The following is a 21,031-nucleotide window of genomic DNA, read 5'->3' on the forward strand; positions in this document are numbered from 1 at the left end:
AAAATGGTACAATAAATCTGATGATCCATAATAATAGTAAATGATTTAGACAGATAGTTATGCAATCTAATCAAGTATAAAAACAGGTTACAAAACAAAATGTGTGGTGAGATTTCATTTGTGTTAACAATTTTTATATTTATAGAAAAAATCTGATTATAAATGCTAACTGGTTATCTCTGGTGATAGATTAATATATTGCATTTGTTTTCTTCAATTTTAATTATTTAATGAATTTTAGCTTTTTATAATATAAATCTTTACTCTTATAATTAAGAATTACACTAATAAGTGAATAACAATGAAAACACCATATAAAAAACTGAGGTGTGTTCAAGACCATATTCTGAGGAAGCTATATAATTTATTAAAAAGCAAAAATGCTGAAAATAATATAACCAAGCATTTTAATGAACATAGGAAAAAAACAAAATGAGATAAAATAAATTGGAGGGAATCAAAGATAAAAGAATTCATAAAATAGAAAAATCTGTAGAGTTAATAGATAAAAGTAATCCAAAGAATCAATAAATTAACAGACCTCTGGCAAGTCTGACAAGGAAAACAGGAGAAATATATTTTAAAATTATGAGAGGGGAAAATGAAAATAAGCACAGATCCATCTAGAGGTTAACAAAAAAAAGAGAATGCTCTTACCAATAATTTGAAAAATAAAAATTCAGTGCACCTGCAGTTCACATTCAATATTGCCTGAAGGGTAAGTTAAAAATTTGAATAAACTAGTAATCATAAAATATAGAGAAAAATATTCAATAGTTTTCTCCCTGACTAACATTATTAGATCCAACTGGTTTTGTACGGCAAGTTGCAGAAATCATTTGAGTCACGAATAATTCTTTTGTTATATAAAGTCTTTTGAAGCATGGGAAATGATGGTACACTTACAAAATTTACAGACCTATCATATCTCTGATACAAACCAAAGATATCACAAAATAGAGAACTGTAGATTAATATTAGTTATGGGTATAGGTATGAACTGAATACAGCAAACTATCAAAAGAATAAAATATGATAAACAAGATGGTTTTGTCAGAAGAATACAAAGAATTTCAACACTGTTCATTGAATTGATTCTGTTAGTATAACTCACTTATTTGATAAAGAAGAAAAAACACAGGTCATCCCAGTAAATGTAAAAGTGGCACATAATAAAATTCAATATCCACTATTGATTTTTTAAAAACTCTCAGTAACATAGCAACCAAATAAAATGTCATTAAATTGATAAAGAACATCAGAAACTTGCAGCAACATTATACTTAGTAATGAAACACTGCAATTACTCATTCCCATTAAAAACAAGTAATTCAATTATATGAACTGTTAGAACTAATAAAAGGATACTATAAAGGCAATTACAAGATACATATTTTCTATAACAAATAAAATGAGAAAGTTAGAATAATATAAACAAAACCTATAAAACAAATAGAAATAAACAATGAGTAACAACTAAGACCTATACTATATCCTATGAAGAAAATGATTAAATTCTAATAAAGGTCTTAAAGGTCCGGATACATAGAAGTCTTAATATTGTAAAGATGTCAATTCTTCCAAAATTAATTTAATGCAATTCTAATTAAAATCCTAATGAAGTTATTTTGAAAATTGACAAATTGATTCCCCAGTTCATTTGGCAGGAAAAATGTGCAACAAAACCACAGCATGTATTGAAAATATGGAATGATTTGGTGAACAAGCCTAATCAAAAGTAGGAATGAAAATAGGAACAGGAATAGGCAAATCGATCTGGAATGGAATAAAAAGTCTATGCCCAAAAAGTTTTATTTATATTGGAATTTTCCAATAAGTGCTATCTGAAATCACAGGGAGAGTGTGAACAATTTAAAAAAAAATGATAAATTTGGCACACAACCTCATAAATGATACCAAACTTCTAAGTAGATTAAATAAAAAACCTTTAAAAATATTGTGTAACTACCATAATAAAAAATATGGGAGAATATTTTTATAATCTTGTGGTACAGAAGGTCTTCCTAACTAAGCATATCAAGAGCCACAAAGAAAAGACCAACAGATTTGACTATATAAAAATGACAAACTTCTGGAATGGCAAGAGATAACCATAAACAAAGTTAAAAAGAAGCCACTGATTGGAAGAAAGTGATTGCTATTTATACAATAAACAAAAATTAATATCTGTAATATACAAAGAGTAATTTTAAATCCATAACAAAAGATTCACAAATCAGTGGACAAATGGGCAAAGGAAAAGCATAGTCAATTCACAGAAAAAAGAAATAAAATGGCTCATAAAATTATTTAAATGTTGCCACCCTCTTTAGTGATCAGGAAAGGACAAATAAAAACAAGATACCATATTTAGTCTATCAAGTGGCAAAAATTTTAAAAGATTTGAAATAAAAATAATAACAACAATAAGTATAGGTAGCATTTATTGAACACTTGTATACTATGTCTAAAAACCTGAGCCATAATTTATCTAATTGTCATGACAATTCTGAACATTTGTATGCTATGTTTTAAAAACTTGAAACATCATTTTCCTAATTCTCATAACAATTCAATGGGATTGGTATTATTATTTCTGTGATACAGGTAATAAACCATGGCAGGGAAAGGTTAGTTAATGGGCCCAAGTTCTCACAGATAATATATAGCAGACCAATGATTTGTTTACTTCTTCCCAGTTTCCTCATCTTAAAAAATAAGCAGGTGGGATGAGATAATATCTACCCAGTTACCCTTAAAGTGTTGCTGTGAAGCACACATGACATGACGATGCAGCTGATAAGGATAATACTGAGAGTCTGTGTTTTCTTCTATAGGGACTGATGGTCTTGGTCATCTATTTAGCTTTTTTGCTAGAATGGAAATGAGCTGGACTCTTACTCTAGTGGCTCCTCCAAGTAGTGTTGTGGATGGATTATCTGACAGCTTGCTTGGACACATCTAGGATCTTTCCCCCTTTGGATGTGGTCTAATAAGGAAACATGGTCATTGCCTGCTCTATATAATACGCTGGGCCACATTTCATGGGAACATCACTCTTTAGCAGATTGTAGAGTTTCTGTGGTTTTCCAAGTGATGTATCACTTGGCAGGATCTGACTCGGCTTTCATGATGGTTATTATTATTTTAAAGTGTTGGCTCCTTCCTTCCATTGATCTTGAGCTCTTCTGGAGTGTGAATGGCCTTATAGACCAAATACCTAATGGAGTAACTAAAGCTACAACGGCTTCTCAAAGGCACTGAATACAACATTTTGGGAGAGGACCTTCTCCCCTTCCTCCACTACCATCTTCAGAGGACCATATAAATCCTCACCATTTCTGTTCTTCTTTTCCCTCTCTCCTGTCTCTTACTCTCTGATCCCCATATACTTTAATCCTTTACTTTAGTCTCTCTTCTGCTGCCTCTGTAACATCCATGGCTAAAGAAATTGCTGATCCCATCTAGAATGTATATCATACTTTTAGTTCTTTTTCTATTATATCATACTTTTAAGACAAAGTATTAACTGTTGCAGAGAAGCAGTGCTGACAGACACAACTTGGAAGAGAAATGGTAATTATTGCAAAGATGTACAGGGGATACCATTGATATTTTGATTACTGCTTCTTGATAGGACATTATTTAAAATCCATTCACCTTCCTGAATATAGTAACTTAAAATAGCAAAACGTATAGGAAAAAGTAAAACTGTCTGTATCAGGAAAAAATACTGTTGGATTTATTGACTTAGAATTTATTAGAGAAAAAGAACAAACCAATGTATACTAGCAATGTGTAATAATCAAGTGATTATTGCATTACAGTGTGTGTGTGATATGCTTGGATTAAATCAGGCCATTACAAATATGCAAGGGCTGGGCATTCTTCCTGATTTTCTCTATTATTTCAAAATGAGGAATAAGACACAATATCATTTTTAAAATGCCCAAACTCTTGGGAAAGTTAAGCATGTGTCTTTGGCTCACAGATCATCATTCTTACAAAATAATCCTGGCATCTGCAAGTCATTTTTATTGTGTTTGAGGAAAAAGTTATTTGAAATAAAATAATTTATTTTCATTTTAAAATCTGTTTACAATTGCATAATTTCTGGTCCAACTAAAATACCTTTTGCTTTTTAGCATATATTCAGCAAGCGGATATTATAGAGGCTCATTTTATGTGTTTCAAAAGACATTTCACCATTATATTTGCTTAACATGCCCTTTAAATATCAATAAGAAGCTCTTTAAATCCCTGGGATTTTGTTTGAAACTATAAATTACACAAGGAAGGACAAGAAGAGAAAATATTAACCTATGTACGTCTTGTCAAAATAGGACTTTGAAATTTAACTGCAAGGTTTTGTAAATTTTAGCAAGCGATATTTACTCCACTAAATCTCTCCTTTCTCTATTTTTATCATGCTCTTACAAACAACTTCACCAGAATCTTCAGCTCAAACAAAGGAGTTGTCCAGTTTGAGTGTATTACTTAACTGTGATAATAACTTGCTAAGCAGGATTCTATCCTTAAAATAATGTACCACTATTAAACATATTCTGAACTAGCACCAAAAATATCGCTTACGAATCCCCTTAGCCAAGCCAACCAATGGAGGCACTATGGAGAAGAACAGACTCCCTGCTTTAGCCTCATGAAGTTTGGATCTTGACTTTTTTCCTGCTTTCTATACATATATACATTATCTTTACCTATTGCTTCTCCCATGCCCCACCCTTTCTTCCATGTCTACACTTATACTGAGCTCTGCCAAAAAAGTAGAAGGAAACTTAACTGCCTACTGGCCTTTAGGTATTGCATCTGCTCTCCATACCACTACCAGATTGATCTCCCCAAAGTGACCCCTTCTATTTTTCTCCTACTTAAAATCCTTCCCTGGTGCCATCACTACTTATGAAGAAAGAGTCTAACCTGTTAGTCCTATTTCTATGGTCCTGATTCTCTTGCATTGTAAGCCTAGAGCTGTTCTGTACTCAAGCCCATCAGGTCTTCCAGGCCTGTCAGTTACTTCTTATCTTTCTTCTTAGGTACCTTTGATCTCGTTTTCCATTTGCCACGTGCCTCAAATTCCTATCCTCTTCTTTCCCCAATCTCTCTGGCTAAGAGGAGAGATCTCGTCCCCATAAGGCCTTATGTGTGTGTATGTGTGTGTGTGTGTGTGTGTGTATGTATTCATGAGCACATGCGTACACATGAATATCTATATATGAGGACTGAATAAACTCCTGGTGCCAGTGTTGGCAGCAGGCTCTGCACAAGAGACCTTGTCTATACAACTTTTCCTTTCGTAACCAGCTCTGACACTAACACTACTTCACCCAGCCTCCAACTGGGCTCACCTGGGACAGGAATATCAGAAACTCTGAAAGAGAAATTCTCCTAAGTGGCCTGTCCTTGGCAATATTGAAGATTGAGAGATGAATGATAAAGAATTTTTAATTCCAAGAGGATTTTGGAAAATTTTAACAGCATGTGTGGGGGGAGGAGGATGGGTTATGGGGAGAAAAAGGAGCTTAATAAAGTCAGAAAACACTAATAGCTTTCTACTTCCCCTCTGTTATACATAACCCAGGGAAGTCCTGGTTTCTGTGCTGCGATTTTCCTAAGACTTGTACGTTGTCTTCACTCAGTAATAATATGCAACCCTTTCACCATCTCCAAATTTCCTCAAGGTCCCTTGGGAAAGAAAGTGGTAGAGCTTAGAAAATCCTGGAATGACAAAATCTGAAGGGAAGAGCTGAATTTCTTTGCATATATGTTTAGTTTTTAAGTGATAAACTTTATTTTTACAGCAGTTTTAGGTTTACGGAAAAAAGTGAACAGAAAGCAAAGAGTTCCAATATACACCCCTCTACAAAATTTCCCCTATTATTAATATTTTTGCATGACTGTGGTATATTTGATACAAGTGATGAACCAAAATGAATTCATTTAGTAACACAGCTTATACTTACATTACCGTTTGCCTTTGTGTTATACAGTTCCAAGGGTTTGACAGATATACAATGCCCTGTATCCACCATTATGGTATTGTACATATTAGGTTCACTTCCCTAAAAATGTCCTGTACTCCACCTATACATCCCTCTTATACCCCCACTCCCAGAAATCCATGTTTTTACTGTCTCAATAGTTTCGCCTTTTCCAGAATGTCATATAGTTGGAATTATACATATCTTTTTAGATTGGCTTCTCTCACACAGCAGTAGGTTTATGTGGTTTCTCCATGTCTTTTTCATAGCTTGACTGCTTATTTATTTATACCACTGAATAATATTCCATTATATGGATGTACCACAGTTTGTTTATCCGGTTACCTTTTGAAGGGCATCTTGGTTACTTCTAACTTTTTTTTTTTTTTTTAATTTTTTAAAGATTTATTTAATTTATTTCTCTCCCCTTCTCCCCCCTCCCCCAGTTGTCTGTTCTCTGTGTCCATTTGCTGCATGTTCTTATTTGTCCGCTTCTGTTGTTGTCAGCGGCATGGGAATCTGTGTTTCTTTTTGTTGCGTCATCTTGTTGTGTCAGCTCTCCTTGTGTGCATCGCCATTCCTGGGCAGGCTGAACTTTCTTTCATGCTAGGCTCACTCCTTGCGCATGGGGCTCCCCTATGCCGGGGACACCCCTGTGTGGAACGGCACTCTTTGCGCGCATCAGCACTGCGCATGGGCCAGCTCCACACAGGTCAAGGAGGGTCAAGGTTTGAACCGTGGACCTTCCATGTGGTAGACAGATGCCCTAACCACTGGGCCAAGTCCACTTCCCACTTCAAATTTTTGGCACTATGAAAATTGGCAGGTGCTGTAAGCATCCAGGTAAAGGTTTTTGTGTGGATATAGGCTTAATTATTTTTATTTTATTAAAGCATATCACTCATACATAAACATACATAAACAACAAGTATATAGTAATAGTTGTGAATGTACAAAACATACACACATAGCATCATACAGGACTCTCATAACTCACCCTACCCTGCACTGTTGTTAAACATTTTAAACTAAAAATTAAAGAGCATTGTCAAAATATTACTACTAACCAAAGTATTTTCCCCCAACCCACCCTATTAATATCTTTATATCATTTATGTATGAACATGCATAAACAATAAGTAAAATAAGTAAAAGCAAACATGTGTAACATTATACAGGGGTCCCATACATCAACCCTCCACCAACACCTTGCGTTGTCATGAGACATTTGTTACAGATTATGAAAGAATATTGTCAAAATCTTACTAGTAATAATAGTCTTTATCTTACTTTTGGTGTATTTTTCACCCAACTCAACCTATTATTATTTTTTAAATATATATTTTTTATGACAGAAGTTGTAAACTTATAAAACAATCATGCACATGTGCAGAATTCCCAAACAACATCCATCTATCAATACACCACACTGTGGTGGAACATTTATTATTGATAAAATAATATCTGATTGTTGTCATGTCCATAGTGTGCATTTGGCACATATTCTCCATACTGTCCCATTACCAACACAGTACATCTTTAGCATAGATGCAACCATATTACATTATTACTGTTAACCACAAAATCCATAGGTCACTTCAGTTGTATTTTTCCCATGCTTCTCCACATTCCCACCACCCTGCAGTAGTGATGTACATTTGCTCTAGCTCTCAAAGGACTCTTGCATCTGTGCCATCAACCACAATTCTCATCCACGTTTTGGTTTACTGTGCTATTCAGTTCCTAGATTATTCTCTAGCATTCTGTCAATTGGCATTTACATCCCTAGACTACCATTTTCAGCCACTTCCCCATTATAAGCTAGCTATTACTCACTATTTGGTTACCATCTGCTCTATACATTTCCACACTTTTACATGGAAGCTAACTAAAAGTTCTACATACGTTAAACACCAGTAGTCCATCTCAGTTCTCCTCTTTTTTTTTATTTTTAAAAACAAATCAATTTTATTGATATGTATTAATAAAGCATACAATTCATCCAAAGTATACAATCAATGGTATTTGGTAAATCACATAGTTGTGTGCACATTCCTTCATCAGTTCTCCTCTTATCTCCTTTAAGAATCCATCACCTACCACCAGGGCTTGAAGATATTTTCCTACAATTTCTTCTAGAAGATTTATGGTTTTTGCTTTTATTTTTACGTTTTTGATCCATTTTGAGTTAATTTTTGTATAAGGTGTGAGATAGGGGTCCTCTTTCCTTCTTATGGCTATGGATATCCAGTTCTTTTATCACCATTTGTTGAATGGACTGTACTGCATGAGCTGTGTAGGGTTCACAGGCTAGTCAAAAATCACTTGAGCTTACATGTGAGGTCTATTTCTGAACCATCAGTTTGGTTCCATTCATCTATGTGTCTGTCTTTATGAAGGTACCATGCTGTTTTTATCATTATAGCTAGGTAATATAATTCAAAGTCTGGAGATGAGAGTTCCGTTTTCCTTTTTAAGATGTTTCTGGCTATTCAGGATAATTTGATAATTGTGTTTTCAATTAAAAAAACCTGCTGGTGGAATTTTTATTGGGATTGCATTGAATCAGTATATCAATTTGAGTAGAATTGATGTCTTAATAATATTTAGTGGTCCAATCCATGAGCATGGAATATTCTTCCAGTTATTTAGAACTTCTTTGATTTCTTTTAACACTGAGTTGCAGTTTTCTGAATATAAGTGCTTTACATTATTGGTTAGGCTTCTTCCTATTTGAGTTTGGTCTGTCATATTTTATTTTCCCCACTTTTTTGACATTTTATTTACTTTTATTGATATAATCTTCATTTCTAGACTCTCTTCCAGGGCTCTCTCTCCTGTCTTCTCTTTTCTCGCTCTAGCACACCCTTTAGCATTTCCTGAAAATCTGGTCTTTGGTTAGAAATTCTCTAAGTTTATGTTTATCTGTTAATATTCTAATGTTGCCCTCATTTTTGAAAGACAGTCTTCCTGGATATAAGATTCCTGGCTGGAAGTTTTATTCTTATAGTATCTTAAATATATCAGACCACTGTCTTATTGCCTCCATGGTTTTTGGTGAGAAATCAGCACTTAACCTTATTGGGTATCCCTTTTGTGTTATGCATTGCTTTTCTCTTGCTGTTCTCAGAATTCTCTTTGTCTTTGGCATTTGACATTCTGATGAGTATGTGTCTTGGAGTTGGTCTATTTGGATTTTTTCAGATGGGAGTATGTTGTGCTTCTTGGACATGGATAACTATGTCCTTCAATAAGGTTGAGAAATTCTCTACCATTATTTCTTCAAATATTCCTTCTGCCCTTTTCCCCTTCTTTTCCCATTCTGGGACAAACATGAAACATATGTTTGCACATCTTGTGCTGTCTTTAAGTTCCCTGAGACCTTGCTCAATTTTTCCATTCTTTTCTTCATCTGTTCTTTTGTATGTTCACTTTTGGAGGCCCTTTCTTTGAGGCCACCAATCCTTTCTTCTGCTATTATATGATTTCAATGTTTTTTAAATTTCATTTACTCCACCTTTCATTCCCATAAGATCTGCTGTTTTTCTATGTATGCTTTCAAATTCTTCTTTGTGCTCATCCAATATCTCCTTATCTTCTTAATATCCCTAATCTCTTTACTCATCTCATTGAATTTATTAAAGAGATTTGTTTGAACATCTATGATTAGTTGTATCAAATCCTTTATGTCATCTGGAGGCTTATCTTATTCCTTTATTGGGGCCATAGCTCCTGTCAAGTGGTGTGGATTGTAATTTTTTGTTGGTGTCTTGGCATCTGGCTTACTAGTGTATTTATTTTGGGTTCAATTTTTCTCTTTAGTTTAGGGCTTTCTGCACTTTCTCCTGCAGTAGGAGCCAAGGATGTAGTTGGTGCTATAAGTTGTGGAGGCTCAAGCTGCCCTTATTGCCCCAGGGACCAATGAAGCTTCTTCCAACTTTCTCCTTTGCCAGGGAAAGGACAGAGTCACAGCAGTATGGAATAATCCAAGCTGTCCACACCTAGACTGTAGTTGCCCAGAGAGACTGATGAGGCTTCACACTCCTTTCTCCCTGCCTGAGGTAGGGCTAGAGCTGCAGGTGTGGGCAGCGAGCTATGCAGAGTGGGTCCAAGATGACTGCAGTTGCCCTTGTAGACTTCAGATTATTCAGTCTGTGGCAGCCAAAGGTACCTGTAGTCACCTGGATAGGGTGGTGTAGGGCCTGCCAGTCTCCTCCTCGCCAGAGGTGGGACTGAAGCCTAGGTTAGGGCTGCATGCTGATCTGGGTAAAAGAAACTGCTTCCTATAGTCTCTGTGATTTTCAGTCAGCCCAACTTTCCCTCGGGCTCTTTTTGACTTGGAGAGATTCACACCCCAGCTGTTCCTAGGGTTATACCTTAGCCAGCATTGTCTACTAATCAGTAGCCAAAATCAGTGGCCACATCTCCTCTTCCCCTGCTTTTTGGGAAATGGAGCTTCCAATTCTAGCCACAGAATAGTTCCTGGGGCAGCTTGTGCTGCCAAAGTAGGACAATCACTGGCCTCTGAGGCTTGGCCAGTAATTTCCTGGAGAGGCTGTCATAGGTTCTCCCAGCTTCCTCCCTCTGAAAGGTGGGGCTGGTGATTAGGCTATACCTAGAATCTGATCTGGATAGAAAGAAGCCGGTCCCTACCAGCACTATGATTTTCCATCCACCCTCCTTCCCCTTGTGCCACATATGGAGTTAAAATAGTGGCCTTGGCCTCTTTCTGACTTGGACAGGCTCAATCTGCTTCTCTTAGGATTATACTTTACTCCACTGAATTTACCCAACAGTAGCTGAAGTTGGTGCCCAACTATCTCTTCCTCCCCTATTTTTGGGAAGTGGAGCTTCCAATTCCAGTTGCAGAACAGCTCCCAAGGTGGCTTCTGCCTCCAGGGGAGGCTTCTGGGCACAATATACCAGAAATGGATTGACTTTTGCAATGAGAATTTATTAGATTAAAAGCTTACAGTTCTGAGTCTGTGAAAATGTCCAAATCAAGCTTCACCAGGTGGTGCTTTTCTCCCTGAGGACCAGCTGCTGATGGTCCTGGACTCCTCTCATGTGGCAGGGCACAGTGGTGGTATCTGCTGGTCTTGGTCTCTGCTTTCTCCTCTGGTCCTCATTGCTTTCCATTTTGGATTTCTGCTGTGGCTTTTCTTTCTCCCAGGCTCATCAACTTCTAGAGGCTTCTCTCTGTCTCTGTGGCTTTTTTCTGTGTCTGTGGCTTGTTATTCCTCTTTTTATAAGGGAGTCCAGTAAGAGGATTAAAACCCACCCTGGGTCACACAATCTAAGCAAACACCATTAACTAAGTAATTTAATCAAAAGGTCCCACCTATAGCAGGTTTATATGCACAGGAATGGGTTAGCTTTATGAACAAGATTTTCTGGGGTCTACCCAGCTTCAGACTCTAACAGCTGCTATGAAAAATATCACAAACCGATTGGCCTAAACAGGAAATTTTTTAAAATTTATTATTTATTTTTATTTATTTCTCTCCCTTTCCCTCCTCCCTGTCCCCCATTATCTGTTTTCTCTGTCCATTCGCTGTATGTTCTTCTGTGTCCGCTTGCATTCTCACCAGTGGCACTGGGAATCTGTGTCTCTTTTTGTAGTGTTATCTTGCTGCGTCAGCTCTCTGTGTGTGCGGCACCACTCCTGGGCATGCTGCTCTTTTTTTGCTCTCCTTGCGGGAGTGTACTCCTTGCGCATGGGGCTCCCCTATGCAGGGGACGCCCCTGTGTGACATGGCACTCCTTGCGTGCATCAGCACTGTGCATGAGCCAGCTCACCACACAGGTCAGGAAGCCCTGGGTTTGAACCCTGAGCTTCCCATATGGTAGGCAGACACTCTATCTGTTGAGCCAAATCCACTTCCCTAAACAGGAATTTATTGTCTCACAGTTTGGGAGGCTAGAAGTTCAAAATCAAGGTATTGGTAGGTCATACTTTTCCCAAATTCTGTAGCATTCTGATAATGTCATCTCTGGTAGTGTCTTGCTGGTAATAAACTTGTCTTCATCCTATGGTGAAGTCTCTCATGGCTTCTACTGTAACTGTGCCCAATTTCCTCTGCTTATAAGCTCTCCAGTCATACTACACTAAGGTCCACACTGATTCAGTTAGGCCTTAACATCCTCAAAGACCCTATTTACAAATGAGTTCACACCAACCTGGCTGGGGTATAGGATTTGAACACGTCTTTGTGAGGGACATAATTCAATCTACCAAAATGGTTTTGTGATAATTTACATGCATCTGAATAAACTGCCCTTATTTAGTTGTTGGATCATCATTTCTAGTCAGTTACCAAGACCTGATACTTTGCCTAACTTTTGAATTCCCACCACCATTGTTTATCATCTATGCTACCACCACTTCATATTTGGATTATTGTCTCAATTCTGCCTCTAGTTTTTTCAAATTTAATACAGTCTGCATGACGTTGGGTAATTTTCTTAAACATTCCTTTCATTATGTTATTTTTTGTACCATAACTTTTAATTGTTTCACATTTCATGACCTTTCAATTAATGCCAATTTTAGTTTTGTTACCATCATGATTACCTAACATTGTACCTATATTAATTTCAAATATAAAAACATTTGTCTACTCAAACCAGTTTTAAGGATGACTAGGAATTAGGTGAAGAAGGTAGAAGAAAGGATTTTAGGGGCAGAAGTATGAGTGAAAATAGCATAGATGTGTTGGGTTCCTAGAAGAAGTTGAGTATAGTTAGAATATTGAATGCAGTGTCTGGGAGGGGGCAAGGGAGTGGGAGTGACAACAGATAAGGCTGGTGAGGTAGGCAAGAATTAAATGAAAATGGCATCACTGCAGTCAGTATGGAAAAATCTTGGATCCTGTGTGACTTATTAAGATGACTCTGGGAGATTTATTGAGAATGATTAGAGGCAGAAAGATCAGTTAAGGGTCAGATAGGTCAAGAAAAAAGGGCAGGGCTCAAAGCCCCCTCTCAATTTAGAGGTGACGTGGACATCGCCATCCCAGAGTCCACAGGATGGAGGAATAAAATATGGGTTAGAGTGGAGTTACTGGTATTCTACTACAGAACTATTGTGACTCTAGCAATGGAAAAAACTGCATCACTGATGTGGAGACAGAGGCCATGGGACTGACTGAGGGCAGGGTGAGGGAAGAAGATGTGTGATGTGGGGGTATTTTTGGGACTTGGAGTTGCAGGGACAGATGTAGGACATTATACATCTTGCCATAACCCACTGAATGGACTGGGGGAGAGTGTAAAGTACAATGTAAACTATAAACCATGTGGTGCAGCAGTGCTCCAAAATGTATTCACCAAATCAATGAATGTGCCACAATGATGAAAGAGGTTGTTGATAAGGTAGGAGTAGGGTGGGGTGGCATGTGGGGTATATGGGAACCTCATATTTTTTAATGTAACATTTTTTGTGATCTATGTATCTTAAAAAAAAAAGACAAAAATAAAATTTTTTCAAAAAGATGGTAAAAGAAATTTTAAAAAATTAAATTAAATTAAAAAAAAAAAAAGAAAAAGAGCAGAACCATGATTGTGCAAGTACAGATGGAGAGAGGGAGGCCATAAACTCCTTGAGGACAGGCACATTTTTCATTGATTTTTGTAACCCCAGCCCTTAGCATTGATCCTGGCTCTTAGAAGCTACTTATTACATCTGTGTTGAATTGAATGGATATCAAACATAGCCTCTTTTATTATCCCCGGCTTTCTTCTCTTTTCCCTAATTTTCCAGTTTCTCCACACAATGTTAGAGTACAGTAGGACCTCATTTTATGCTGCCAATATGTTCTAAGACCTTTCGTGTAAGTTGAAAATTGCACATAATAAAGAACCCATTATTTAATAAGCATATCTCATATGAACATACCTATCACACATTTTAAATAAATAAGGCAAATAAACACTCTAGTAACAGGAAGTAAACAACTTACTTGTTTGTGAACAATTTAATCATAGGAATAATTTTTAAAAGATTTAATTCTTTCTTTCTAACTTTATTAGCTCAGATACTAACAGAATTTGAGTTTAAGGCAGCCGAGTGATTGAGAACAATTGTTTTGTATTTTCAGTGATGCTTTTGTGACTTGGCCTGTCATTATGCTCATGGAGCCCCTGCATGCACATATTCCCTCTGTCATCTGGGCCTGGAAGCTTCTTGAACTCACAAAATGGGTCTCTGGCTGCATTAGTGCATGAGTCTGGGAGTAGCAAGAAGGGTAGGACTCAAGAAGGAATATTCTACTTAACCATGGAGGGGCTATTAATCTGTCTCCCCACATTTGTGCAGAGAATGTGGCTGACTTAGAAATGCTGGACAGTGGAATTTATAATGACCACTTATTAACTGTGCCACCATGGGCAAGTTTCTCCATGTCTTGAAGTCTCCACTTCTTTATCAGAAAAATGGCATAGCGATAGTACCTATGCCAAAGGATCGTGATTAATAAATGAATTAATCTATGTGCTGGCACGTGGCAGGAACTACATAAGTGTATAAGGAGCTGTTGTTAAAATCACCACTATTATCATCACAGGATGCCAGTTCTAATTGGTTGATGGCAAATGCCTGAATGTGAGGCTCTGAGAGGGATCTTCAGGAAAGATCGGAAAGGTGATTCTTCCTATAGTTACCTCCGTGCACTGGCACAACTTTTCTGTCCCTATGGCATCAGATTCTCAGTTCTGACTTCCACTGCAAATAATCATAGGTATTAGGGTTTAAGTGTATCTAATAAACCCACTTCCTACATGCAGAAGGCTCCAGCTTGAAAGATAAATATTAAACATAATCTCAGGAGAAGAAATGGAGAAAGTCCTAAAGATGAGCTACGGAAAAGGGAAAAATTCATATTTGTTTGTAATGCTTCGCCAGTGCCCTGTCAGTCTGCTTCTTAGAGGACTCTTAGGAGATTTTGAAGAATCCTCCATGCCTTCACTTCTTTCACGATATTAGTCATAGCATCTGGACCAGTTTAACTATTTTTCGGACTGTTTTCTTCAGGAACTTGCATGAGACTGGTTTTCCTCTCATCTTCCATGGGTCCCTTATGTCCTCTCTTCATTGTCTTCCCTCCCCTCTTAAATAATCAATAAGACAGTTAATGCTTAGCATAATAGTTGGATGTCCACTGCATAATCAGCACTATGCTACCAAAGTAAAGCTAGGTTATAAACTCAAAGTAAAGCTAGGTTATAAACTCTAGTTGAGAGTGTCTTTTAATTAACCAGCTTTGCACGGTTGGGATGATGAATACTGGCTCAATTATCAAGAAGAAAGTGGGCATACTAAATTGGCTATGAAGAAATTTGGTATTTAAAAGAATGCAAATAAATTCTTCACATGAAACAGTTTGTAAATTAGAATATTCTAAGGAAGCCAGGTGTAAGAGTAGTTTTTCTGTTGCTTAAATCCATTGTTCTTTGAATCAATTGGGCATTCTAAAACAGTTATTTTTAATTGCTGTAGGGAGGAAAGACATCACTATATCATTGAAGGTGGGGTTTTATAGAATTGCAAATCAATTTGCTCATTTAGCCATTCCCTCTGGTCTAATTATTTTAATTCTCCTTAGTCACAGCATTGTGGGACAGAACACTATATACAACTTTTCCAAGTAGAGGGAGTTAACATATCCTTATTACTATTTCCCCCTTAATATTACCAGCAGAGCAAGAGCCCTTTTGGAATAAGCAAACCAGGAAAATGATTTCCATATGGTTGTTAATACCTATCTATGTAAAATTCCACATACATATCCATATAGGAAAAAAAGCTTAGCTTAACAGATCTTAAAAAACATCAGAGAACTTAAGATGCCAGTACATTTTAGTCAAGACAAACATTTTTCAAAATAATTAAATTTAATAATTAAATTTTTTATTTGGATCAATGAAGAACATTCCAAACAAAATTTAAGTATATTAAATTTAAAAATCTAAACAATTTTTAATGGTGATAACCTAATTCTGTTAGATTTCATGGACTAAAATGATACATTAGTTTTCCTGGTCCAATCAACAGTAAACATGGCCAAGTCGCAGATGGGATTTAGGTTTCTAATATAAAATGTCACTGCAATAGTGCTGCTGTTTTCTGGATGCTTTTCCTGGGGTGAGTATGAACTGCTAGAACTGCACTTTAGAGCAGCCTGGTTACTGTTTCCATGAATAAGATAAAATGGTGTTTATCCTCGTTCAATCAATACTGTCTTGTTTGAACTTATTGAGTCATTTAGAGACACATAAGGTAGTGAAAACTATTGTGCAATAGTACTGAGCATACTGCCTAGCTTTCTAAGGGGTAATAATATTTTAAAAGACAGTTATTGAAACAGATTATTAGCACCAGCAGGCTGTGTGATGAAATGAACCTGCACTGTGATAGTGTGTCCTGTGGGTTTCAGTGAAAGGAGATTTGGGCTTTTAAACAAGACTTTTCTTGAGCATCATTCTTTAAAATAAATGTTTGCTATTTTTTTTTTAAATAATAAAAATAGAATTAAGAGTTGTTTCTCGAAATAAATGGAATGGGGTCACTATTTGTGATTAATAAAAATCTGACTATCTACAGATTTGTATTTAAATTATATTAGTATAGTTTTGACAAAGAGGAACTAATGGGTATGCTTGGAAACTTTTAGTAAACTCCTTGTTTTGAAAGTTGTTACAAAGAGGGAAATGGAAAACAGAATTTTGCAGAGTTCCTACTATGCACAAAGGACTATGCTTGACTCTTCATCTATCTTATCTCATTTAATTATCACAAAATTCTATTGGGCAGATTATAAACCCATTTCATAGTCGAGGAATTGAGGTTCAAAGAAGTTAAATAAACCTGCCCAAGGTCACAAACCTAGAGACTTTTGTAACAGACTTTCCAACCCAGATCTGTCAGAGGCATTAATCGTTCATAATTAATTTTAAAAGTCTCTGAGCTAGGCATGGCCCTGTCTGATGGAGGATGACTAGACTGTAAAGTCCCTTAGATGTTAAAATGATATCTCGATTGACTCTTGTGAGGAATGCTGGGATGGGCTATGAGAATAATTCATTCTTTCCTAAACTGTGTTCTGAGGAATACCAATTCTCCGGGATATTAATGAGGGTTTACTTAAAAAAAGGTTCTGTTGTAAATACAGAAACACAGCATGGCTACATCCTTGGATATTCACAGTGGAATGAATGTATTTACATAAATAGTAAGTCCCCAGTACTTGTGAGCACAGTAATGGTTACACGCTCACACTCTGGAGTCAGGTCCATCCTAACTAGTCATGCAACCTATTTCTGCCACTTGATAGCTGGTGTCATTGAGCATGTTAGGAAACTTTAGCTGTGCCTCAACTTGCTCACTTGTGAAATGTTTTAGTAGTATTTACCTCATATTGATATTTTGAGAATAAAATGAGATAATTCCAGGAGAGTGCAGAAAATAGTACTCGGTACTATAGTGATCAATAAGTGTTCAATCAATGTCTGTTATTATTACTCAAAGTGCTCATATAATAATAAAACCTGCTATAATTTGTCTAACCACCTTATTCCTCAATTTACCAGAAGATTCAGCCCCTTTTGCATGAGCCTCATTTATTGATGTTTGCTGAATATAGTGGGAGGAATGTTAATATTTGAAAGGACACAAAACTAACTTGGTACTAGCCCACTGGGAAATGACTAAATAATCCATGTGTTCACATCCATTATATCGTTTTGTAAAAATTGCCCGTGACAATTTATTTTATTTTCTTGCCAATTATCTTTACCATTCCCTTACACTTGATAAATAGTAAATTAGGCCAGTAAAACGTGAGAATTTTCTAAAATGGACAGTGTCAATATTATTCCAGAAAATGTGGCCCTGAAAAATGAACCTTTATGCTGATTCAATAGGGTAAGGCCTCAGCACTTTGACAATAAGTGATTTCACTTTTGTGTCCAGACCTATGTTCCCATTACATGTTCCTCAATAGAGATTATAAAGGATGTTTTCAGACCAGAGCAACACATTTCTGATGCTCCTATATTATAACTAGAGTCGTTTACTGATGTATGTTTTGCAAAACAGAAATCCTGTACAATGCACAAATCATGCTCTATCTCCTTGGAGATACACAATACACATCCTATGGTAAAGAAACTTTTTTTAGCAGCTCATTCTTCTTGGAACTTACTTTAGTAATCATAGAACAAAAATATTCCAGTAAGAGAGTTTAGGAAATTTCTGTTAGAAATGGAATATTCCTGGTAAGGTTTCTAATTGACTTATTTCTCTAAAAAAAACCATCATCTTTTGGTTGGGACCCATCTTTGTGAACTGAACAAAATGATAATGTGAAAATACATCCACTCTAGCACAGTTGCCAAACCACTCTGGGAAGAAAAGACCTAATGATTCGCGATCCCAAGGTTGGGATTTAACACACTCAAAAGCCAGTTATTTTCTGTACTTTCTTCCTTCCCCTCTTCCTTTCCCCCTTCCTTCCTTCCCTCCCTCCTTCCCTCCTTCCTTCCTTCCCTCTTTCTCTCCCTCCTTCCTTCCCCCTTCCTTCCTTCCTTCCCTCCTTCCCTCCCTCCTTCCCTCCTTCCTTCCTTCCCTCCCTCCTTCCTTTCCCCTTCCTTCCTTCCTTCCCTCCTTCCCTCCTTCCCTCCCTCCCTCCTTCACTTCCTCGCTCCCTCCTTCCTTCCTTTCTCCCTTCCTTCCTTCCCTCCCTCCCTTTCTCCCTTTTTCTTTTTCTTTTTCTGCTAGAGTCAAAAGTGAAAAGCTTTAGGGAATTCCTTTGAATTAGCAGGATATCAAGACTTTACCAAAGTGGGTTTGTTTTTGATTTTTGGTTGTGGGGGTAGCGATGCAGGGTGAAGGAGAGGGAAGGCGATATTGTATATATAATTCTAAAGTGTGATAGGAATTATGACCATACAGAGATATTGGAATCTGCCAGTGAATATTAATGCTATTTCCTTTGTTAATTACATTTTAATGTTTTCCAGGTTTCTAGGACTGGGACAGGCAGTCAACCACGGCTGTCCCTGCTCTCTGGCTAGAGCTAAATAAACTTCTCAGAACATTAGCCCGATTCTTGAACCTGGAGTGGCAAATCTTGTATTTTCTTGCCCCGGAAATTTATTAGATAAAGGAACAAAATATGACAGGCTTCTCATTTTGAGATTATATGATCATTTCAAGGTATTCTTTTGTTTTCAGGTTACTTCACTGGTATAAAAATAAACAATACAGTTCTTTGGATTAGGCTCTCTAATAGAAGAGGGTAAAGACTATTTTCACTGCATTCCCCCTGGTACCACAATACACAGTTTCACAGAGTTGAAATAGAAAAAGAAAAACACATGGACCGTACCTGAATGATTTCAGAGATCCCCACCCGGAAAAGGTTTCCTTGATTATGGCGAATTCAACGTGTCACTCTGGTTATGTTCTAATCATCATATCAAACTCCAAAGGTTCAGTGGCTGTAGGTTTGGTTTACAATTCCTAGGAGTTAAACTTTAACTCATTCTGTTTCTCACATCCATGTAGCCCTTTGACCAGATAATTGGGTCACTACTTCCCAGACAGAATTTACAAAACCATAGCTGTTGTTTGTTTACAAAATTAAAATGAATTTTGCATTAAAAACCATTGGCGGAAATATTATTTTGAAGGTGATTTAGTGATTTATGTATTTTAAAAGTAGAGCTGTTTGTGAATTGGGTAGCTAAGTTTTTCTTTGTATTAGCTCTCTTGTTTTCTGTTATGCCAAATGGACATTAATCCTAAAATAATTTAGGAGAATATTTCTCCTCTCTGGTTTACACTATTTATGTCACTGTATTACATGGAGTAAAGTATAAAATTCTTGGTCAAGTATGTAGATAAATGCTGATTTACAAACAGAAAATACATGAAACATTTACATAACCAAGGAAATAGGACCAGATCAGGTTGGGGAAAACATGCTGCTTTTTATACAAGCTGCTGATTCACAGTTTAAGTGGAAACAATGACTGTGAGAGCTCAATAATCAGTGTTACATTCTGAGTTTATATGAGAGTTAGGAATAGAGTCGAGATTATTGGTCATTGCTTGAAATTCCAGTGGCAACTGTGTTCTCTTGACAATTAAAAAAAATTATATTTTCTAAAACCTATTTTAAATTCTCTGGTCAGAGCTCTAGTCTATTATTTTCCTAGAAAATAATAAAATCCTCTTTAGAAAAAAGACCCAAACCTTCCTAATTTTGAGTAAATTTTGGTTAAAGGGTTTATAAGCCACAGGCCCCCAAACTAGAATTAGAGGGTTAGAAAAAACCCAAAAGGCTGCAGAACAATTGTTTTGCCCCTTAAGTTGTGCCCCTGGAGTGAGGCCTGCAGGAAACATTGATGCCCCACCCAGCTTGACTGAGCATAAGGGACACTGCCCTCTACTTCCTCTTTGGGAGGGGATCCCCTCATAAAATTGTCTTTATTGGCTTTGCTAGTGAAAGCTTAGTCTGGGCTTTTACAGGTTCCAAATATGCAGGGAATTCTTCCCCTGAGTTTGCCCGTGTCCTACAGAGAACTATTGATATTGCAAGGTTGCCGGGCCAGGGAGGGGTTCCTTTGTTTTTTGTGTTCTTGGTGTCTGGGAGGTGATGAGTGGAGATGAAGACAGGAAAGCTGGGGTTTGTAGTACCTAGTGGCCAGCAAAAAATAAGAGGTGAGAGAAGGAATTATATTAACTAGTTAGAAAACACTGTTAGTTTCTTACCCGATGTGTCCTGGCATTCAACAAGGCAGAATCAACTACGGTAATCATGTTAGTCCAAAATGTTTGGGAACCACTGAAAATGGCCCTAAAACCTGACAGTTCCAAGTAGGGCAATTCAGTTATTGCTCACAAGAGCCAATGCCACTTATCAGTTTAGTGGCATTATTAAGATATAGCTGGAAAACATTTTTCCTTTCTATTTTAAAAACCTTTTTGTTGCAATGATAAGATATTTTCTTTCCACAGTGAAAAGTAATGG

At 36.8% G+C, this 21,031-nt stretch overlaps 1 protein-coding gene across 4 annotated transcripts in view; it reads right to left on the reverse strand.

Moving 5' to 3' along the window:
• A1CF (APOBEC1 complementation factor) overlaps nucleotides 1-19,471 on the reverse strand; it is an 86,343-nt gene extending 66,872 nt beyond the window's left edge. For 3 of the 4 annotated variants that reach the window (XM_071215797.1, XM_004462395.4, XM_004462394.4), the window contains exon 1: nucleotides 19,385-19,471. The gene's annotated coding sequence lies outside the window, so the exon portion shown is untranslated. The remainder of the gene's footprint in view (nucleotides 1-19,384) is intronic. The other variant, XM_058298871.2, reaches the window with a different exon arrangement.
• Nucleotides 19,472-21,031: the final 1,560 nt, after the last annotated feature.

The sequence above is a fragment of the Dasypus novemcinctus genome, chromosome 6 (genome assembly GCF_030445035.2).
Source record: "Dasypus novemcinctus isolate mDasNov1 chromosome 6, mDasNov1.1.hap2, whole genome shotgun sequence".
NCBI classification, from domain to species: Eukaryota; Metazoa; Chordata; class Mammalia; order Cingulata; family Dasypodidae; genus Dasypus; species Dasypus novemcinctus.